Source organism: Phodopus roborovskii, unplaced genomic scaffold (assembly GCF_943737965.1).
Source record: "Phodopus roborovskii unplaced genomic scaffold, PHOROB, whole genome shotgun sequence".
Classification (NCBI taxonomy): Eukaryota; Metazoa; Chordata; class Mammalia; order Rodentia; family Cricetidae; genus Phodopus; species Phodopus roborovskii.
The window spans coordinates 12,734,988-12,751,682 of NW_026126480.1; positions in this window are offsets into that span (position 1 = coordinate 12,734,988).

Consider the following 16,695-nt stretch of genomic DNA (forward strand, 5'->3'; position numbering starts at 1 on the left):
GAAACTGGTATTGCCAGGAGGGGAAGTGACACTGTCTCACAAAGCTCTGAGTGGCAGGACCAGGACTCAATTTGGAAATCTTGCTCAAGTGTCTGGCACAAGGCTGACTTGGCCACTGCCCAGCCAGGAGCCAGGAGCCAGGAGCCAGTCACCCTCCCCACCCCCACCCCCCGCCAGTCTCTTCATCCTCACCCAAGCAATGGGTACCACTGGACTATCAGTATGGCCCGATGGTTGCTGAGAAGATGGAGGGGGAACACTCAAGGCCCTGGGCTGGGCACAAGGAGGCTCCTAGCTACACATCAATTTCTCTCTTGAGTTTAGGCAGAGCCTTGCTCCTGCTCATTACTGCCACAGGGAACAATTGCCCTGGTTTCTCAGTATGCCTGGAAGGCCCATTAAGAGAGATCCAGACTTTGAGATTAACAAATCTATTGTCTGTGATTCCAACAATGCAGGTCCAGACACCATTCCCCAGGGACTGAGGATGGATCCTCAGAGGGAGGGTAGCTTGGAGGAAGGGCAACACCTGGGTGGCTTGTCTCCTCCCCAGCCTCAATCCTTACTGGATCTTGGGCAGGACCAGGAGAAGGCAATGGGTAGCTCTGTCTGGGTCCTCTACTGGCTTGGGCAACCCTCCCTATCAGTAGGATATTCCTTCTCCCTTTCCTCCTCTTGTTTACAAGTACCATGCCCTGCTCTCTTCTGGTGTCTTTCAAGATGAGGGGGAAGGCAAAGCAAGGTCTCCAACCTGAGGTGTGAGCTTTAGGGGAACATTAAGAGGTGTGGGGCAAAGAGCCAGGGGACCCCTCAGGTGGGCACAACAGGACTTCCTAGGTCTCCCTTTCCCTGTATCATCTCCTATCTGTCTTTGGAGAAGCCCACCAGCCTAAAGGAGGCCCTGCACTATAGGATCAAAGGATACTGCCATGCATGCTACCCTCTGGGATGCCCTCTGCAGATCAGGAGAGGAAGACATTCTTTGGTTAATACAGCAGAGGAGGTGCTGGGCCTTGTCTGGGTCACCCCTTGGCAGAGGTGTCCTTGTCACCCCGCTGGTCCTCTTCCCTGGCATGCATACACAAAAGAGGAGCCTCACAGCAGAGACCTGTGAGGGAGCTTAAGTAACTCCAGGCAGAGGAAGATGAAGAGTCCCCACACGACTGGCTGCAGCCTGCCCAGCCTCAGGCTCCAAACCAAGCCCATTTCCTACCCCAAGCCCCAGAGGCTGACTGTACTTTCCCCATAGCCCAAGCATAGGATGCCTTAGGTCAGCTCTGCTTTAGTTTGCTGTATGACTTCAACCAGTGTCCACCCTCTCCGGATCACAGTTCTCCCATTTGTAAGATGTAAAAACAAGAACAAAACAAAATAAAAACCCAAAAAAGGCAGTGTGCAGACTAAGATGACAGAGACAAATGGTGTTACACACTGCTCACATTCTGAGACCCAGGGTGGGCCCCCTTGGAGCATGCCCATTCTCTTGATGGGAAATAAGTGTGCCTTTAGAGAAAAACGTGCCACCACGCCAAACAACAGCAGGCCACTGACAGGAAGATCCCTCTGCCCCTGTGTAGAGAAGATAAGGAGAGTTCCTGAAAGGGAGTCAGGGAGGGGGCAAAGTATGTGAGGGCCAGGCTCCCAGGTGGGAGGGGCCACGAAAGCCCACGTGGAGGAAGTCTGGGTACACAGGTCTGTGCGGGGCCAGGCAGCATGTGGATTCACGTTCAGTGTTTGCTCTTATGCCAGTCTGTCCACACACCTCACTCTGGGGTACCCCGGAGTCCCCAGTCCATAGCAGCATTTTCCCAGGCCCACAGTCCTTGCCACAATCTCAGCGCAGCCCAGATGCCATGGGAGATTTGTGAGGTGGCAGTCACCACAGGCTCCTGGACTTTCCCAGGAACAAAAGCAGTTGCATAAGAGGAGGAGGAAGGCTTAGAGGATTAAGCAGGCTCTGCCACCTCAGCCCTGGATGGGTCAAAACCCCAGTGTTCTGAGACCTTCAGTAGCCCTCCACAAGCCTTCCCTGGCTGGAGAAGAACCGCACAGGTGCACCATCCCCGATGAACCCTGCCGGCTCCAGCTCATGCCCTTCCTGGGGTATATTTGCCTCTTCCAGAACTGTGCTCTGTAGCAATAATGAGAGCTCTTCTTGCCCACACAGAGCAGGGACTGAGAAGGTGCCACTGGCAGGCACAGACTCTTGTATATCCTGGGTTCTAAGACCTCAGTCCAGTGGCTCCTCGCTGCCCTCAAGATGTGAGAGGGACAACACTGTTTTCAGTTCTCCATCTGCAATGGGAGAGGAGAGAGCTGGCGGCGCTCCGTAGGAGATGTACCCCCCGCCCCCCGCATGTTGGTACTACTTCAAACTCTAGTAAGCTGGGCCATATACTCAGACTCGGGGAGGTGGGATGCTGCTGGCTGAGCCACATCGTTCCTCCTCCAACCCATCCCACCAGGATCTGGGGACTGCTGTGGGCCATCTTAGGGAAGTACAGGCACGCTGCTGAGGAGTCGGGAGCCTGTGCCCATGGTGTGACCCCCACTGAAGTGTGCCCATCACACTCAGTCCACAGGTCTACAGCATACATGTGCACCCATGTACGCGTGCATGAATGTCCAGCCCAACGCATGCAGGGTTTAAGCTTAGTTCAGCAAGATGATGCAAGGATCTTGCAGAACCAGGAAAAGATGGAAGGAATGGATGTGAGTTCTCACAGAGCTGCTAGACCTTTGCTTCCTCACGGACACAGACACAGGCCATTTAGTGGTATGGTGGGCCTACCCTCTCTGATCATCCCATAAAGGCCCTAGCCAGACCACACAGAGAAACAAGCAAATGTCCCTCAGAAGGTGGCTCTTGACATAGCTACTCAGTTGCTGGTGCAAAGTAATGTACTAGACCTGAGGAGATGTTCAGAGGGAGAATCGCTTACTGCACAGCCTGGCCTGAGTTCAGAATCCACATAAAAAGCCAGATAAAGTGGAATGCATTTGTGATGCTGATGCTGCAGTGAGATGGGTGGCAATGACAGGAGAATCACTCGAAAACTTGCCAGGACAGCTAAGCCTGGAGCACAACACAACACAGCGCAGCAGTAGAAACAAGAGAGGCCCACCCCCTCGGGTGGGAGGAGATTAACAGGGAACTGCACTGTGGCCCAGACCTATGTGTACACACGAGCGTAAAACTGAGTGAAATGTTTAAGAACTCAGGAAAGTCACTCTGCATTTTGGAGTTGAAAGGGCAGAATGTGGGGCAGTGAGAGTTCTAGAGGGTACAGGGCCCTTCGCAGGCAGAGGAGGCCTCCCACTCTCCAGAAGCCTCACCCTCTACTTGTTTTAGGTTTTTTTTCTGCCCTCTAAACTTGGTGGGCTCTTCTGGATGACTTTTCTTGTTGGATGTGATGGTACAGAGGCCCGTTCTGGGATAAAGACCCATGGTTCTTGTCTAGAGCTCAGCTCAGAATCCAGCCAGCTTCTGGGGAACTCAGGGTGGGCATGAAGGCACAGGTGCCAGTCCAGGCTTCTCCATTCCCTTCTGGATCTCCTGGAGAATCCTGGCCACAAATCACCTCAGCGTTAAGTCAGCTAAAAATGTGAACTATGTGAACTGGAGCATCCTTGGAAGTGTCAGAGCTGCAGCCCTGCCCCAACTTACTAGAAGGCATCTCCAACATTAGAGGAAGCCAGCTACAGAATACTCCAGACAGAGCCAGCACCTCCGCAGTGGCCCTTCAGGACAATGCTTATGATGGTCAGGAACTGCTTGCTCTGAGTGTTGAGACTGGCCCAACTAGCCCTTTTATACTAGCTAAAGAAGGTGCAGTGTTGTCCTCCACTGTTCTGAGCAATTTGCCTGACACTCTCAAAGCTTCATAGTATCAGATCAAGGAGTTGAACACAATGCTTTGAACCGGTTCGGGTCCTCACCATGTGAGTAGTGTCTCGTGACTCATGCAGCTGGAGAGACAATAGGAGAAAGGAGAAAGTCCAAGAAGCCAGTGGACTCTCTCACAAGAGTTACTCACTCATTGATTGCTTTAGATTTACCCCACTCCTGTCCAGAAAGAACTGGCTGGCTCAGACAATAGCCAAGTGTATCACATAATCCCACCAGACGCAGAGACATAGGCTAAGATCCTAGAAGCCAAAGTCAAAGAGAAAAACAGAAAGGATTTATGGCTTCCCCTTCCAGATAAAAAGAAGACAAATATTTGCTTGAGGGGGTGGAGCCAATCATTGGAATAGTCCTGCGCTCAATGGGGAGGGCAACACAATCAGTTCAACATTAGTGAGTTCCTGCTACAAGAAATAGAGATAGATAGATAGATGGTAGAAAATTATAGATTATAGAGGTGATAAATGATAGAAAAATGATAAATAATAGAGATGATAGATGGATAGATAAATGATAGATGATAGAGAAATAATAGAGAAAGATGATAGACAGATGATAGAAAAATGATAGATGATAGATAAGAGAGGTGATAGATAGATGATAGATAGATAGATAGATAGATAGATAGATAGATAGATAGATAGACGGGGCAAAGAGACTATCACAGGGGAAAGGAAAAGGACAAGGTCATAACATTAGTGTGTCATGTGTACAGACCCTCCCACAATTGTTATACCTTCAGGGATGTGTGTTTGGCGAAACTTCCATGCACAAGGGCTGCTGAAGTGGGATGGAAGATTTTTTACCTTGAGGCAAAGAACCTTCTAAGAATGTAAAGGGAGAGTCCTCGGCTGAGCTCTCTAGGTCTTTATGTTCTGTGACAGGGACGCCTGTGTCCCCATGAGGGTCAGAGCACTTTGTTTAGCTTTGCCTCAGGCAATCGATTGAAGACCCCAGCTCTCAGGAGCTTTGCAGGAACAAGGCTGTTGAGTAGACAATGAGAATGAAGGGCTTTCCCTTTTCTGTCTGAGGCCCTGGGGTTGCACATGAAGGCCTGGTCCCTGGGGCAGGGATGATAAGGTGATGGGCCTTTAGAAGAGGAGCACTCACTACATGACATCTAATTGCAGTTAAATGAAGAACCAAAGAATGCTTAAGAGGGGCTGGAGAGATGGCTGAGTGGTTAAGAGCACTGGCTGCTCTTCCAGAGAACCCAGGTTCAATTCTCAGCACCCACATGGTAGCTCACAACTGTCCATAACTCCAAGATCTTACACCCTCACACAGACATGCATGTAGGCAAAACACCAATGCATGTAAAATAAAAATAAATTTTAAAAAGAATGTATAAGGAGGAGTGTTTCAGGGGGCCCCCAGATGGAGTCCAAGGGCCAAGATGCCGGCGGACTGGCTCAGAACTGTTCTCTTCTCTGTCGTTCTCTGACGTCCCTACTTTCTAGTCCTCTGGTGAGGTCAGAGTTAGCCATGAGGAGTGGGAGTGTGCCCATGGCCAGAGGCAACTGAGGATTCCACAGAGAAGGCTCATTAAGGGTGTGGGCGGTGTGCTGTGTACAGAAGGGTTTGTTTGCCCACAGGGCCTTGTTCTGTGGGGTCTCTGACATAGCACAGGAGGGACCTGAGCTGGCCCTGCAGCTGAGACGGTCTTTGTCGTTTCCACCACAGCAGCGGCCTACTTCCGCTGCCAAAGCAGTTAAGTTACATCCTCACCTGTCACCGGGTGCCTTTCCACCATTAGCTATGTGACGTGTACACCTGTTAAAGGTGACCTCCAGGCACAGCTGGCTCTCTTGCCTCTTCTTGCCTCTCTTCTTCTCCTGCCTCTTCTTCCTCTTGTTTTTTCCTGCCTGTCTGCCTGTCTGCCTCTCTCATGTCCCCATGAGACATGCCCTTTCACTCTCTACCTCCCGCAGTAAACCTCTTTCACTAACCCCGTTGTGCATGGCATGGCGTGTTTGCTTCGAGGCATACCTTGGCAGGGCCCACCAATAGGTATCCACTTTACCTTTTCTTTTTGATATTCTTTCAGTCTTGCCTCAGAGCACAGTGGGAAGAATGGGTGTCAGACACAATGGGAAGACACATATGTTAAATGGGAAGGGTCGCCATGGTGACTGCCTGCCGTGACTGGGTTGGGCATGATCACTAGAGCAGTGAGGAGCAGAGAGACCCCTGTGAAGAATGGAGAGAGCAGTATGCTGGAGAACCCACTTTCTCAGATGGGGCAGAGAAGAAAGGGCTTCAGGGCAGGAAGAGGCTGGGAGGGTTCCAGAGCTGGGCTCCTGCGCTGGGGTAGAGACAGGAGAGCTGATGGAGAGACATCAGTAGAGCTTGATGACTGGATGGGGAAGGGAGGAAGCAGGGGAGATGAAGGCTCCGTCCTGCCGAAGAGACCAGAGGAGCCAGCTGTGGGCAGCCTGGTGCTTGAGCCGGCCCTTCTCATACATCTATCTTTTTACTACTTGGACCTAGGTCACTCTCACCCTTATCCTGCCTCCCAGGTGTAAGGACTCAGGCATTATGCTGGCGTGCCTCCTGTCTCCTGCAGAATACACTCAGGCAGTACTCTGGTCAACTCAGGGTTCCATGGCTGCTACGTCACTATGTAATCATCACACAGGTGCAAAGGACCCTTTACAAGAAACATCCTGCCCAGTTCCGCTCTTTCCCTCTGTACCCCCGAAGGGGCAAACAGGGCTTTTCCTGCCCCATTTTTCTTTTCTGTTCTTCCTCTGTCTCTGTGTCTCTTTACCTCTTTTCTCTTTCCTTCCCCCCTCCCTTTCTAATAAATCTTCTCACTTAAGCTCTGTCTGCTGGCATGTTTGTCCCTCACCCGCCATGAAGTCCGCCAAGGTCCCCCATGCACTTTTTTATAACTCCAGGTAGGGACCCCTCCACTCATTTACCATCTTTAGAGTGTCCCTGGCTGCTGCTGTCTGGACTACCCCTGAAGCTACAGCTCCTTCCTGCAGTCCAAAGCTTCAGGCAGGACTGGTGTGGGGGTTAGAGAGGGGGGACACCAGCTCCCACCTGAACTCTAAGTGGTTCCTGTGTTCTTCCAGAGGGCAAGCCATGTCTCAGGCTGTTAGTCTTAGTTCTGAGATCAAGTTCTCTGTGCTTGGGGGCTCATTCACTCACTCATTAGCCATTTTCAGCTAGCGTCTGAGGACTGCCCTCCACTGTGGTGTTCTGCCACACACAGACTTTTGGAAAGAGGCTCATGGACAGTTTTTAGTCCTGCTTGCCAAGTACTCAGTCCAGGAGAGGGGGCCAGACTCCATAAAAACCACACAGTTAAAGCCCAGCCAGCACGTATGCCCACTCTTGCAGCACCACGGGGATTTCTTTGTCACCCAAGCCTGGTGGGGGTGCAGGTATGTCTCAGAGAAGAGGCTGGCCTTTGGGGTTCCTTCTCCTGCATCCCTTATTTTCGACTGTCTCCCTCTCAATGGCCCTCAGAGTTACCCAGTGTCCCCACAGCTTTTTCCTTTTGATCATCACCCAGATATCATCCCCCTCCCCCACTGAGTCCAGTCTCCTGAGAGCCATGTCCACTGACTACCTCTGTGTCTGGTGTGTGTGTTGGGGGTGGGTGGGGCTGTGGGCACACTGTCATCATTCCTGGGAGCATGGCCACTTGACCATCCTTCATTCAGTCTAGCTAGAAGGAAGAGTACCTTTCCTGGACTGCTCCAATATTTCTGTGGAACCACCCCCCTCCTGGTGGCTTCTGAATGTCTTATTGAGGGGTTGGGGGGTGCAGGATTCTGGAGCACTACTAGAGTGGGAATCAGGGCATGTTACTATCAGAGTATAGAAAGTTGGAATTTGGCTTTTGGGCTGTAGCCAATGTTTGTATAGTCATAGACTGTTGGGGTAATTATGCTGAAGCTCTGATGGAGGAGGAAATATTCCTTCCCCCCCACCAGATAGGGTTTCTCTGTGTAGCTTTGTAGACCAGGCTGGCCTCAAACTCACAGAAATCCATCAGCCTCTGTCTCCTCAGTGCTGGAATTAAAGGTGCGCACCACCACCGCCAGGCCCGGAGAAGGAAATAATCTAACAGATACTTATACTTAGCTGGGAGTGGTGTCACACTCCTTTAATCCCAGCACAAAGGCAGAGACAGCTGCATCTCTTTAATTTTGAGGCCAGGGTTCAATTCCCAGCACCCATGTGGCAGCTCACAACTGATGGGAGATGTCATTCTATAAATATGTTTCTCTTTTTGGTTAATGAATAAAGTCCTGTTGGCCAATAGGAAAGCAAGATAGGCGGAACTAGGAGACAAGGAGGATTCTGGAAGATGTAGGAGAGGAGAGTCAAGATGTAGGGACTTCAGAGAAGAAGGTCTGGACCCTTTCTCTAGTAAGATAAGACCAGATGGAAACAGATTAACATAAATGGGTTAATATTTAAGACAGAGCTAGCCAATAAGAAACGCTAGTAACAGGCCAACAGTTTTATATCTAATACAGCGTCTCTGTGTGTTATTTGGGGCTGATGCGGCAGTGGGACCAGGCTGGCGGGAAAACTGATTGTAGCACACAACTGTCTGTAACTCCAAAATCTGACACCTCACACAGACATGCAGGCAGGCAAAATGCCAGTGCACATAAAATAAAAATAAATAAATTAGGGCTGGAGAGTCCTGAGTTCAATTCTTGGCAACCACATAGTGGCTCACAACCATCCATAATGAAATCTGGTGCCCTCTTCTGACCTGCAGGCATACTTGTAGGTAGAACACTGTATACATAATAAATCTTTTTTTCTTTAATTTTTTATAATGTTCCTTAGTTTCATTTTTTACATTTTTATTAATTTATTTTTTACGTTCTAATCTCAGTTCCCCCTCCTCTCCTATAAATAAATCTTTTTTTATTTATATAGTAGGTGCCAGGTCAGCCTGAATTACACAAGAACCCATCTCAAACCTCCATACCCCACGAAAAACAAAAGAAAACTCTGTTTTCTCTTTGGGTTTGAATGAAAGTCTGTACAAAGGAGAAGGGAGGTAACCTCAGGCCAGGCCACCTGCGACTCTGGGAAAGAGCCATTAACCTGTCTCACAGTGAAATTTACATGTGTCTTGCTCAGGTGGTGATGGTGGATGCCTTTAATCCAGCACTGGGGAAGCAGAGATAGGCAGATGTCTGAGTTCAAGGCCAGCCTGGTCTACAGAATAAGTTCCAGGACAGCCAGAGCTGTTACACATAGAGAAACTCTGTCTCAAAAAACCAAAATTAAAAAATTTACATGTTCATACCTTTGTTTCGTGACTTTTTGTTTGTTTGTTTATTTTTGAGTCAGGGTCTCTCTATGTAGTCCTGGCTATCTTGGAGCTCCATATGTAGAACAGGCTGGCCTTGAACTCACTGTTACCCTCCTGCCTCTGCCTCTCAAGTGCTGAGACTATAGGCATGTGCCACACCTGGCTTTCTATAAATTCTAAAACAGTCCTGATTTGGCCAAACTGTTAATACATCCATTTTCTTTTACCAGTTTCTGCTCCCAATTTCTTTTTTTAAATACAGGGAGATGGAATCCATAGGTTTATGGATCTAAGTACCAAATAGCACTAAGACTAGAACCATGAGCAAGTACATCCACAGTCACAGATTATAGAAGAACAGGCCAGAAGAGTAGCCAGCATCATGGGGTCCCACCTCGTAACAGCTGAGAAGAAAGAATGGCCTCATTGAGCACTCAGCACAGATGAGGGCCACATCTCCTGTTCAGCAGGGCTCTGTCCTCCAGACCCTGTGGAATAGCACAAGGGGCCTCTGGGAAAGAAGTAATCCCTGCTTGGGGACAGTGGACAACAGGACAATGGCTGGTCCTGCTTCTGGCTGAGTCTTCCAGTGACCCATTACAGCACCCTGACACAGGAGATATATTTACATGCCCTCCCCCAAAATATTTCCACAGTTCCCAACACTGCCTTTTATGTCCCCTTGTCCTCCAAGGCCTCTGGGCACACCATCTCCAAACTGGCTCTATGAAGTCAGTAAGAATAAGGGCTCTTATGCTGCCAACACAAATGTTTTAGCCTCAGAAATAAAGTCTAGCCTGAGGGGTTTCCTGGTCCATGTGGGCCAGTAGCACAACTCTGATCTCATAACCTCCCCAACTCCCAGGAACTGCCTTGGATCGATGATCAAATAGCTACATCCTTCTCATCTCAGTTTTCCTTGTTCTAGGCAGGGGAACACTAGCCTCTGCTCCTCATAGTTCCCAAATTTACACCCTAAGGGCACAGGCCATCTGTCTGTCCTTCACAGTGGTTATCAGAATGGAGACCCACCCATCTAAGGCCTAGGCTGCCCTCATTTCCCTTAAGCCTCTCTCCCACGCTCTGTCCCGGGCCATACAACTTCCCCTCTTAGCCTGTGACTTGCCAGGAGACAGGCAGTCTCTGAGAAAGCAACAGAGATGATACAGTTTGGGGACAGGAATAACTCCACAGATGCCCAAATTGGAGAGCTCTGAGATTCAACCTGTTCTCTCAGAACCATTGACTCTGTGAGAAGAGAGTTAGTTCCTGCAGTGTGTTGGGGACCCATTCATGTGGGGACCTCCATCACTGTCATAGTTTTGACACCAGCTGTTAAGTGTTTTAATGAGCCAGGTACTGTGCAAACACTTTATTTATATCCAGGAAGTTGGTCAGTCCTCACAGTAACCCTATGGGGCAAATATTATTAATATTTCTATTTTACAAAGAAAAGAACTGTGGTACTGAGCTGTGTCACCATCTCCTTCAAGTCTTGTAGGTAAAAAACCAGAGCTGGGGCTGAAACACACTGGGATGCCAGGCCTCCTTGTCATCCCAGGTTGCTACGGATGCTCCTTCCTTATTCTCCCTAGAAATTCAGGTCTTCTGCCCCTTGCACTGTAAGTGAACAAGACACCCTCCTATAGCACACACCGTGTACCTGCCTAGGAAGCCCCACACTGTGGAGTCAGTTGGGCAGGGGGAGGCAGGGAGACTGTCCTCTGCAGGGTGCTGGAGGACCCCCATCACTGGGTAAATGCTGCCAAGCCTAAGTGAAGCCTTGTCAGGGTGATGCTTTTACATGAAAACAAATGCAGAAACTCTAGAGAGGAATCCACAGAATTTTGGAGCTAAAGGGTGAGGTTTTAGAGAAGTTTCTCTTGCATATGGAAGTGGCAGGAAATCAGACGATCATGGTGCCTGACTTCTGATACTCCTCTATATCCAGGGTGAGCTTGCACTCTCCCACCCTCCCACCCTCCTACTCTACCCCCATACAAAAGCGAGGATCATCTGCGATCTCTGAAAATGTTTCAGCTGGTGGAGGGCAGTAATTCCAGCACAAGGGTTCTCAAGCCATGGGTTGAGACCCCTTTGGAGTTAAACCATCCTTTTACAGAGGTCTCCTAAGATCAATGAAAAGCACAGATATTTATATTACAATTCATAACAGCAAAATTACAGTTATGAAGTAGCAACGAAAATAATTTTAAGGTTGGAGGATCACCATAACACGAGGAACTGAATTAAAGGGTCACAGCATTAGGAAGGCTGAGAACCATTGCTCTAGTATTTTGGGAGGTGGATGAAGGCAGGATCATCAGGTGTTCAAGGCTAGTCTGGGCAACAGCAGACCCTGTCTGGGGAGAGGAAGGGGAAGGGGAGGGAAAGAGAGGAAAGGGAAGGAGGGAAGGAGGGAAGGAAGGGGAGGGAGGCTTTCAGCGATACTGCTGATCGCTCAGCACCTGGCAGAAGTGGCGCCTATACCCAACAAAGCAGACACCTCACAACCCCACCAGGCAAAGCAGTGCTGTGGAACCCATGTTTCACCCTGGCAAAGTCACTCCTATCCATGGACACCACTCTGGCTCCATCATTCATCCACCACACGGGCCACACCACACTAACTGTACACAGTATTCAGGTGCTGTTTGCACTGGCACCCCCAAGGAATAGTCCATCTACTCCCCCTCCCCCGGGAGGGGACCACGAGTGCACAGCCCACAGACCTGTCCTGCACCCCCTGTGCCCATACCCCTTAGCTCCTGTCCCTTTTTGGTCTCCACCACCATCACCACCACCACCGCCACCACCATGTCCAGCCCCGCCCCCAGTGCACGCTTACCTGCGCTGTGCAGCACAAGCCCGCGCGACCCGCGATTCTGAATCAGGACTGATGGCTCTGGGAGGAGAACCACCGCCTGAATGAGGGGCAGTGGGTGGTACTGCAGTTCTGGCCCCAAGAGTCCCTGGAGCCCTGCGGTGCCAGAGCAAGACGACCGGGGAAGGCAACTATGGCCCGGTGGCCTTGGCACCCAGCGTTGGAGTCCCGCCCAGCCAGGACAGGGCTGGGCTGTGGTGGGACAAGGAGGCGGTGATAGATTGTTAAACAAGCAGCGCAGCAGCGGGCTGCAGACAGGGCTCCTAGACTGAGAGGGTGCCGCTACACTGAGTTCTGGATTCTCTAGCTACTCCAGACCTTTGGTAGCCGCAGTTTCTCTCTGTCTCCTCTCTCCCTCGCCCTTCCCCTTCTCTCTCTGTTTCTGTCTCTGTCTCTCTGCCTCTCTCTCTCTCTCTCTCTCTCTCTCTCTCTCTCTCTCTGTGTGTGTGTGTGTGTGTGTGTGTGTGTGTGAGAGAGAGAGAGAGAGAGAGAGAGAGAGAGAGAGAGAGAGAGTAAATGGTGATTTCTCCAACTTCCCAACTCTAAATTTTATAATTCTGGGATGATGAGGATGGAGTGGTAGGGAGAAGGTTTAGTATAATTTTACAATTATCTACTATGTGCCAGGGCCTATGCTTTTATTTTATCGTTTCTTTATTTATTTATCTGCATTTTGAGAGAGGTTCTCATGAATCCCGGGCTGACCTCGAACTTGATGTGTACCCAAGTATGACCTTGAACTTCAGATTTTTGCCTTCGCTTCCTGTGTTCTGGGATTACAAGCCCGAGAGCGCACATCAGGTTTATGCAGAGCTGGGGATCCAACTCAGGACTTTGTGTATCCTAGGCAAACACTGTACACCAGAGTTATGTCCTCAGCCCTAGGACAGGTTTTTTTGTTGGTGGCAGTTTTTCATTTTGTTCTGAAACAGGGTTTCTCTGTGTACCCTGGCTGTCCTGGAACTTGCTCTGTAGACCAGGCTGGCCTCGAACGCACAGAGATTCGCCTGCCTCTGCCTCCCAAGCGCTGGGATAAAAGGCATGCGCCACCACCACCCGGATCTCAGAACTCTCTGATTTTAAAAGTGGAAAAGCTGCAACACAGAGAGCTGAAGTGACTTACAATGTCACATGGCTTGTCAGTGGCAGCTCTAAGATTTGAAGCCAGGTATTCTGATTCCAGAGCCCAAGTGAGGGTTTGTGACATGTTCTGCACTGAAAGCAGCTTCCTGGTACTCAGGTCACCCAGGAGTTCAGTGTTAGACATCCATTTCACAGACTAAGAAACAGAAGCTTTGAGACTGTGGTGTGGCATGTTCTGGGACACTCAGTGGTGACTCAGCCTCAGACTAAAGATGGGGATAGTGGCAAGGGGTACTGAAGATGGCAACTGTCAGGGCAGCAGAACCGGACAGTGCTGTTCAGTGTCAGTGTTCCTCCTGATTGTCCCTGTTCCCCCCCCCCAATTTCTGACTCTTAAGATCTGGCTAGTGGAAAGGGACCTCCAGTTCCCTGTCTCTGAAACCTGTGTGTCCCATCAGAATCATCAGCGGTTGAGATGCCTTGGTCTTCTGTAACGACAAAGTGCAGTGTAGCCTCTGAGCACAGGAGGCCAAAAATTTATATTTGAATTTAAATAGGCTGTGGCTTGGCATGTCAGTGATAGAGCAGGTGTGGAGGCCCTGGGTTCATCTCCAAAGCCGAGAGAGAGAGACAGAGACAGAGAGACAGACAGACAGACATAGAGAGACAGAGAGAGACAGACAAACAGAGACAGACACAGAGAAAGAGCCTGCCCCATTTAACTAACAGATACCACCTTGGACCATGTAACTTTATAGTATGTAGAAATGATGATTACTAATATATTTAAGGAGTTGTAATGATATTTGGAAAAATTAATTGAGAGTTTTGGCAGATTGAAACAAATTAGGTCATTTTAAGCCTCAGAGATGGCTTAGGGGGTGGAGGTAATCACTGCCTAATGACCTGAGTTTGATCCTAGAGACCCACATGATACAAGAAGATAACACAGTCTCACAGTGTCCTCTGACTTGACATGTGAGTGGTGATGTGAATGCCCTCTTCCCATAAATAAATAAATAGATAACTGTAAAAATGATTTTATTAAAAATAATGAATATACAATAAAACAATGAAGGAATAGATTATATTTTAATACTGAAGGGTGACTATATACACATAATGATGGAATACACATAATAGATAAAATGAATGAACTAGAACAACACATAAGAAAGGTTAAAATCACACAAGCATAGTGTGATAAAAAAATATACATATGTGCCAGGTGGTGGTGGCATATGCCTTTTATCCCAGCACTTGGGAGCTACAGAGAAACTCTATCTTGAAAAAACAATATACATACATACATACATATTGCACATGCACATATAGAGAGAAGAGTACCCACAGTATGATAATATGCACATAAAGTTTTAAAATATACAAAGTAAGGGCAGGCATGATGGCACAGACCCCTAATCTCAGGGGAGGTAGGTAGGTCACTCTGAGTTCAAGGCCAGCCTGGTCTATATAGTGAGTTCTAGGCCAGACAGGACTACATACTGAACATTTGTCTCAAGATAAGTACATCAACAAACAAATGAACACAAGCCATACAAATTAATATTTATTATACTTGTATAGAAAGCATGACTAGGCATGACCAATAGGGTAGATGTTGTTGAAGGAAAGAAGGGATGGGGCTAACTGTAGGAGCTCCATGACGAGGAGGCATGGGGCTGGCATGAGGGAGCACCTCATGATTAGGTGCTCTCTGGCCTCCAACACCCCAGACACAGGAAGATTCCCTCAGGCTTTGAAATGCCCCATCGTTGGCCTCTGTCATGCCCCTACCACTCTGGTCTAATGCTGCCTCCCTCTGGGTAGTCACTGTGTCTGATTTATGAGCCAGTCTCCCCACATTTGGCCATGTACTCTGTAGATGTCTGAGCAAAGGAATAAACACAGGATTCTTTGGAGGTTTGGAGCTGTCGTCATCATTCATTTATTCAATACTGCCTGTGATGTGCCCCTGCCTGTGTAGAACACTGGGTGGACAAAGGGGAAAGTTCATGGCCGTTCACGCCTAGCATTGCCTAATGCAAGGGTGATTAGACTAGGACATGGTGGGTATTGGGACAGAGGAACATGCACAGAGGCATAGGAGATGCCTCAGGCCAGACTCAGGACAGGAAGAACAGGAGTTCAGGGCTCAAGAGTATCTTCAACTGAGTATTCAAAATGACTAGGGTTCTCTGGACAGAGGCAGGGGATGTGTTTCTGGAGAGGGGACAGCAAGTAACCGACTTGGGGTGAGGTTGACCATAATGAATTCTGGGAACCCTGAGGCAGAGGTTCAAGTACAGTGGTTTATTTGGGAGGTGATCCAAGGGAAGGAAGGAAGCCGACTCAGGGTGGTGACTGAGTCCTGCAGGGAATCAGTGTTGTTGGGAGTCCCTGGGGTGGGGAGCGACACAGAATATGTCTCTGATATGCCCCTTCACCCTCCACTAAGGGCAAGCAAGCTGAAATATCTGTCTACCAATGCTGGCTGGCATCAGTCCTAGAGCCTGTGTGCTACAAAAGCTGGAGAGTCATTGGCAGAGGCTGAGCTGGCCCCTCCTGTTGAGGAGCAGAGGGTAGGGGGTGAGTGTAGACAGGTGCAGCCAACCCCACAGCAGCTGCTTCAGGGTAAGGGATTGCTGGCTCTCCAGGTGGGCCCTTGAGAAAGTCTGCAAGAGCCCAAGTGGAAGATGAATCTGGACCTGGAGGATCCCAACTGCTTCCCAGCACCCTCCTGTTGTCCTTAGCCCCTCCCTCCCTGCTTCCCTCATTCCCTCTCTCCTCCCTCATTTCCTCCCTTCCTTTTTCCCTCCCTCCTTTCCTTCCTTCCTCCTTTTTGAAACGAGTATCACTGTGTGGTCCTGGCTGACAGACCTGAAACTATTTAAGTAGAGGTGGGTGGGGGCTGAAGTCACAGAGATCTGCCTGCTACTGCCTCTCAAGTTCTGTAATGAAAGCATGAGCTACAATGCCCAGCCCAGTCCTTTCTTGCCTGGTTGATGCACTGTCTCCAAATCCTCCTGGGAGTCATTTTGAAATTCAGAGATTTGATCCCAACACTCAACTCAAGGGTCAGGTGGCTGGAGACAGGTTGGGAAGTCACCTGTGCTGTCCCTGAGGCTGGTTGAGGTGGCTTCTGTTGTCTTTGGAATGAAGAAGTGAATTGAAGACGGGAGAAGAGATGCCCTGAGTGAGACTGAAGGAGTACAGCCTGCAAACTGAGAGGAGAAAGAGAGTTGGTCACTGTCACTGCGGTTTAGTGAGTGGCCCGGGGTTGGGGTGGGGGAATCTTTGCAGGAGCTGGCTCAGGAGCCAGGCCCAGCCCTGAGGCCCCAGGAGAGGTCAGTAAACCTCCCTCAAACTATGTCTGGCAGTGAACTTACTTCCTCCCCCTCCTAGCCCCAGTCAGCCCTCTGCTTCAGAGCCTGGAGAGACAGGCCAGAGCAGCTGGCAGGCACCCAGCAAGACGTGCTGCTGGATAGGCTATGTCTGGCATTTCCAGAAACTCCAGAGTTGTTCCCT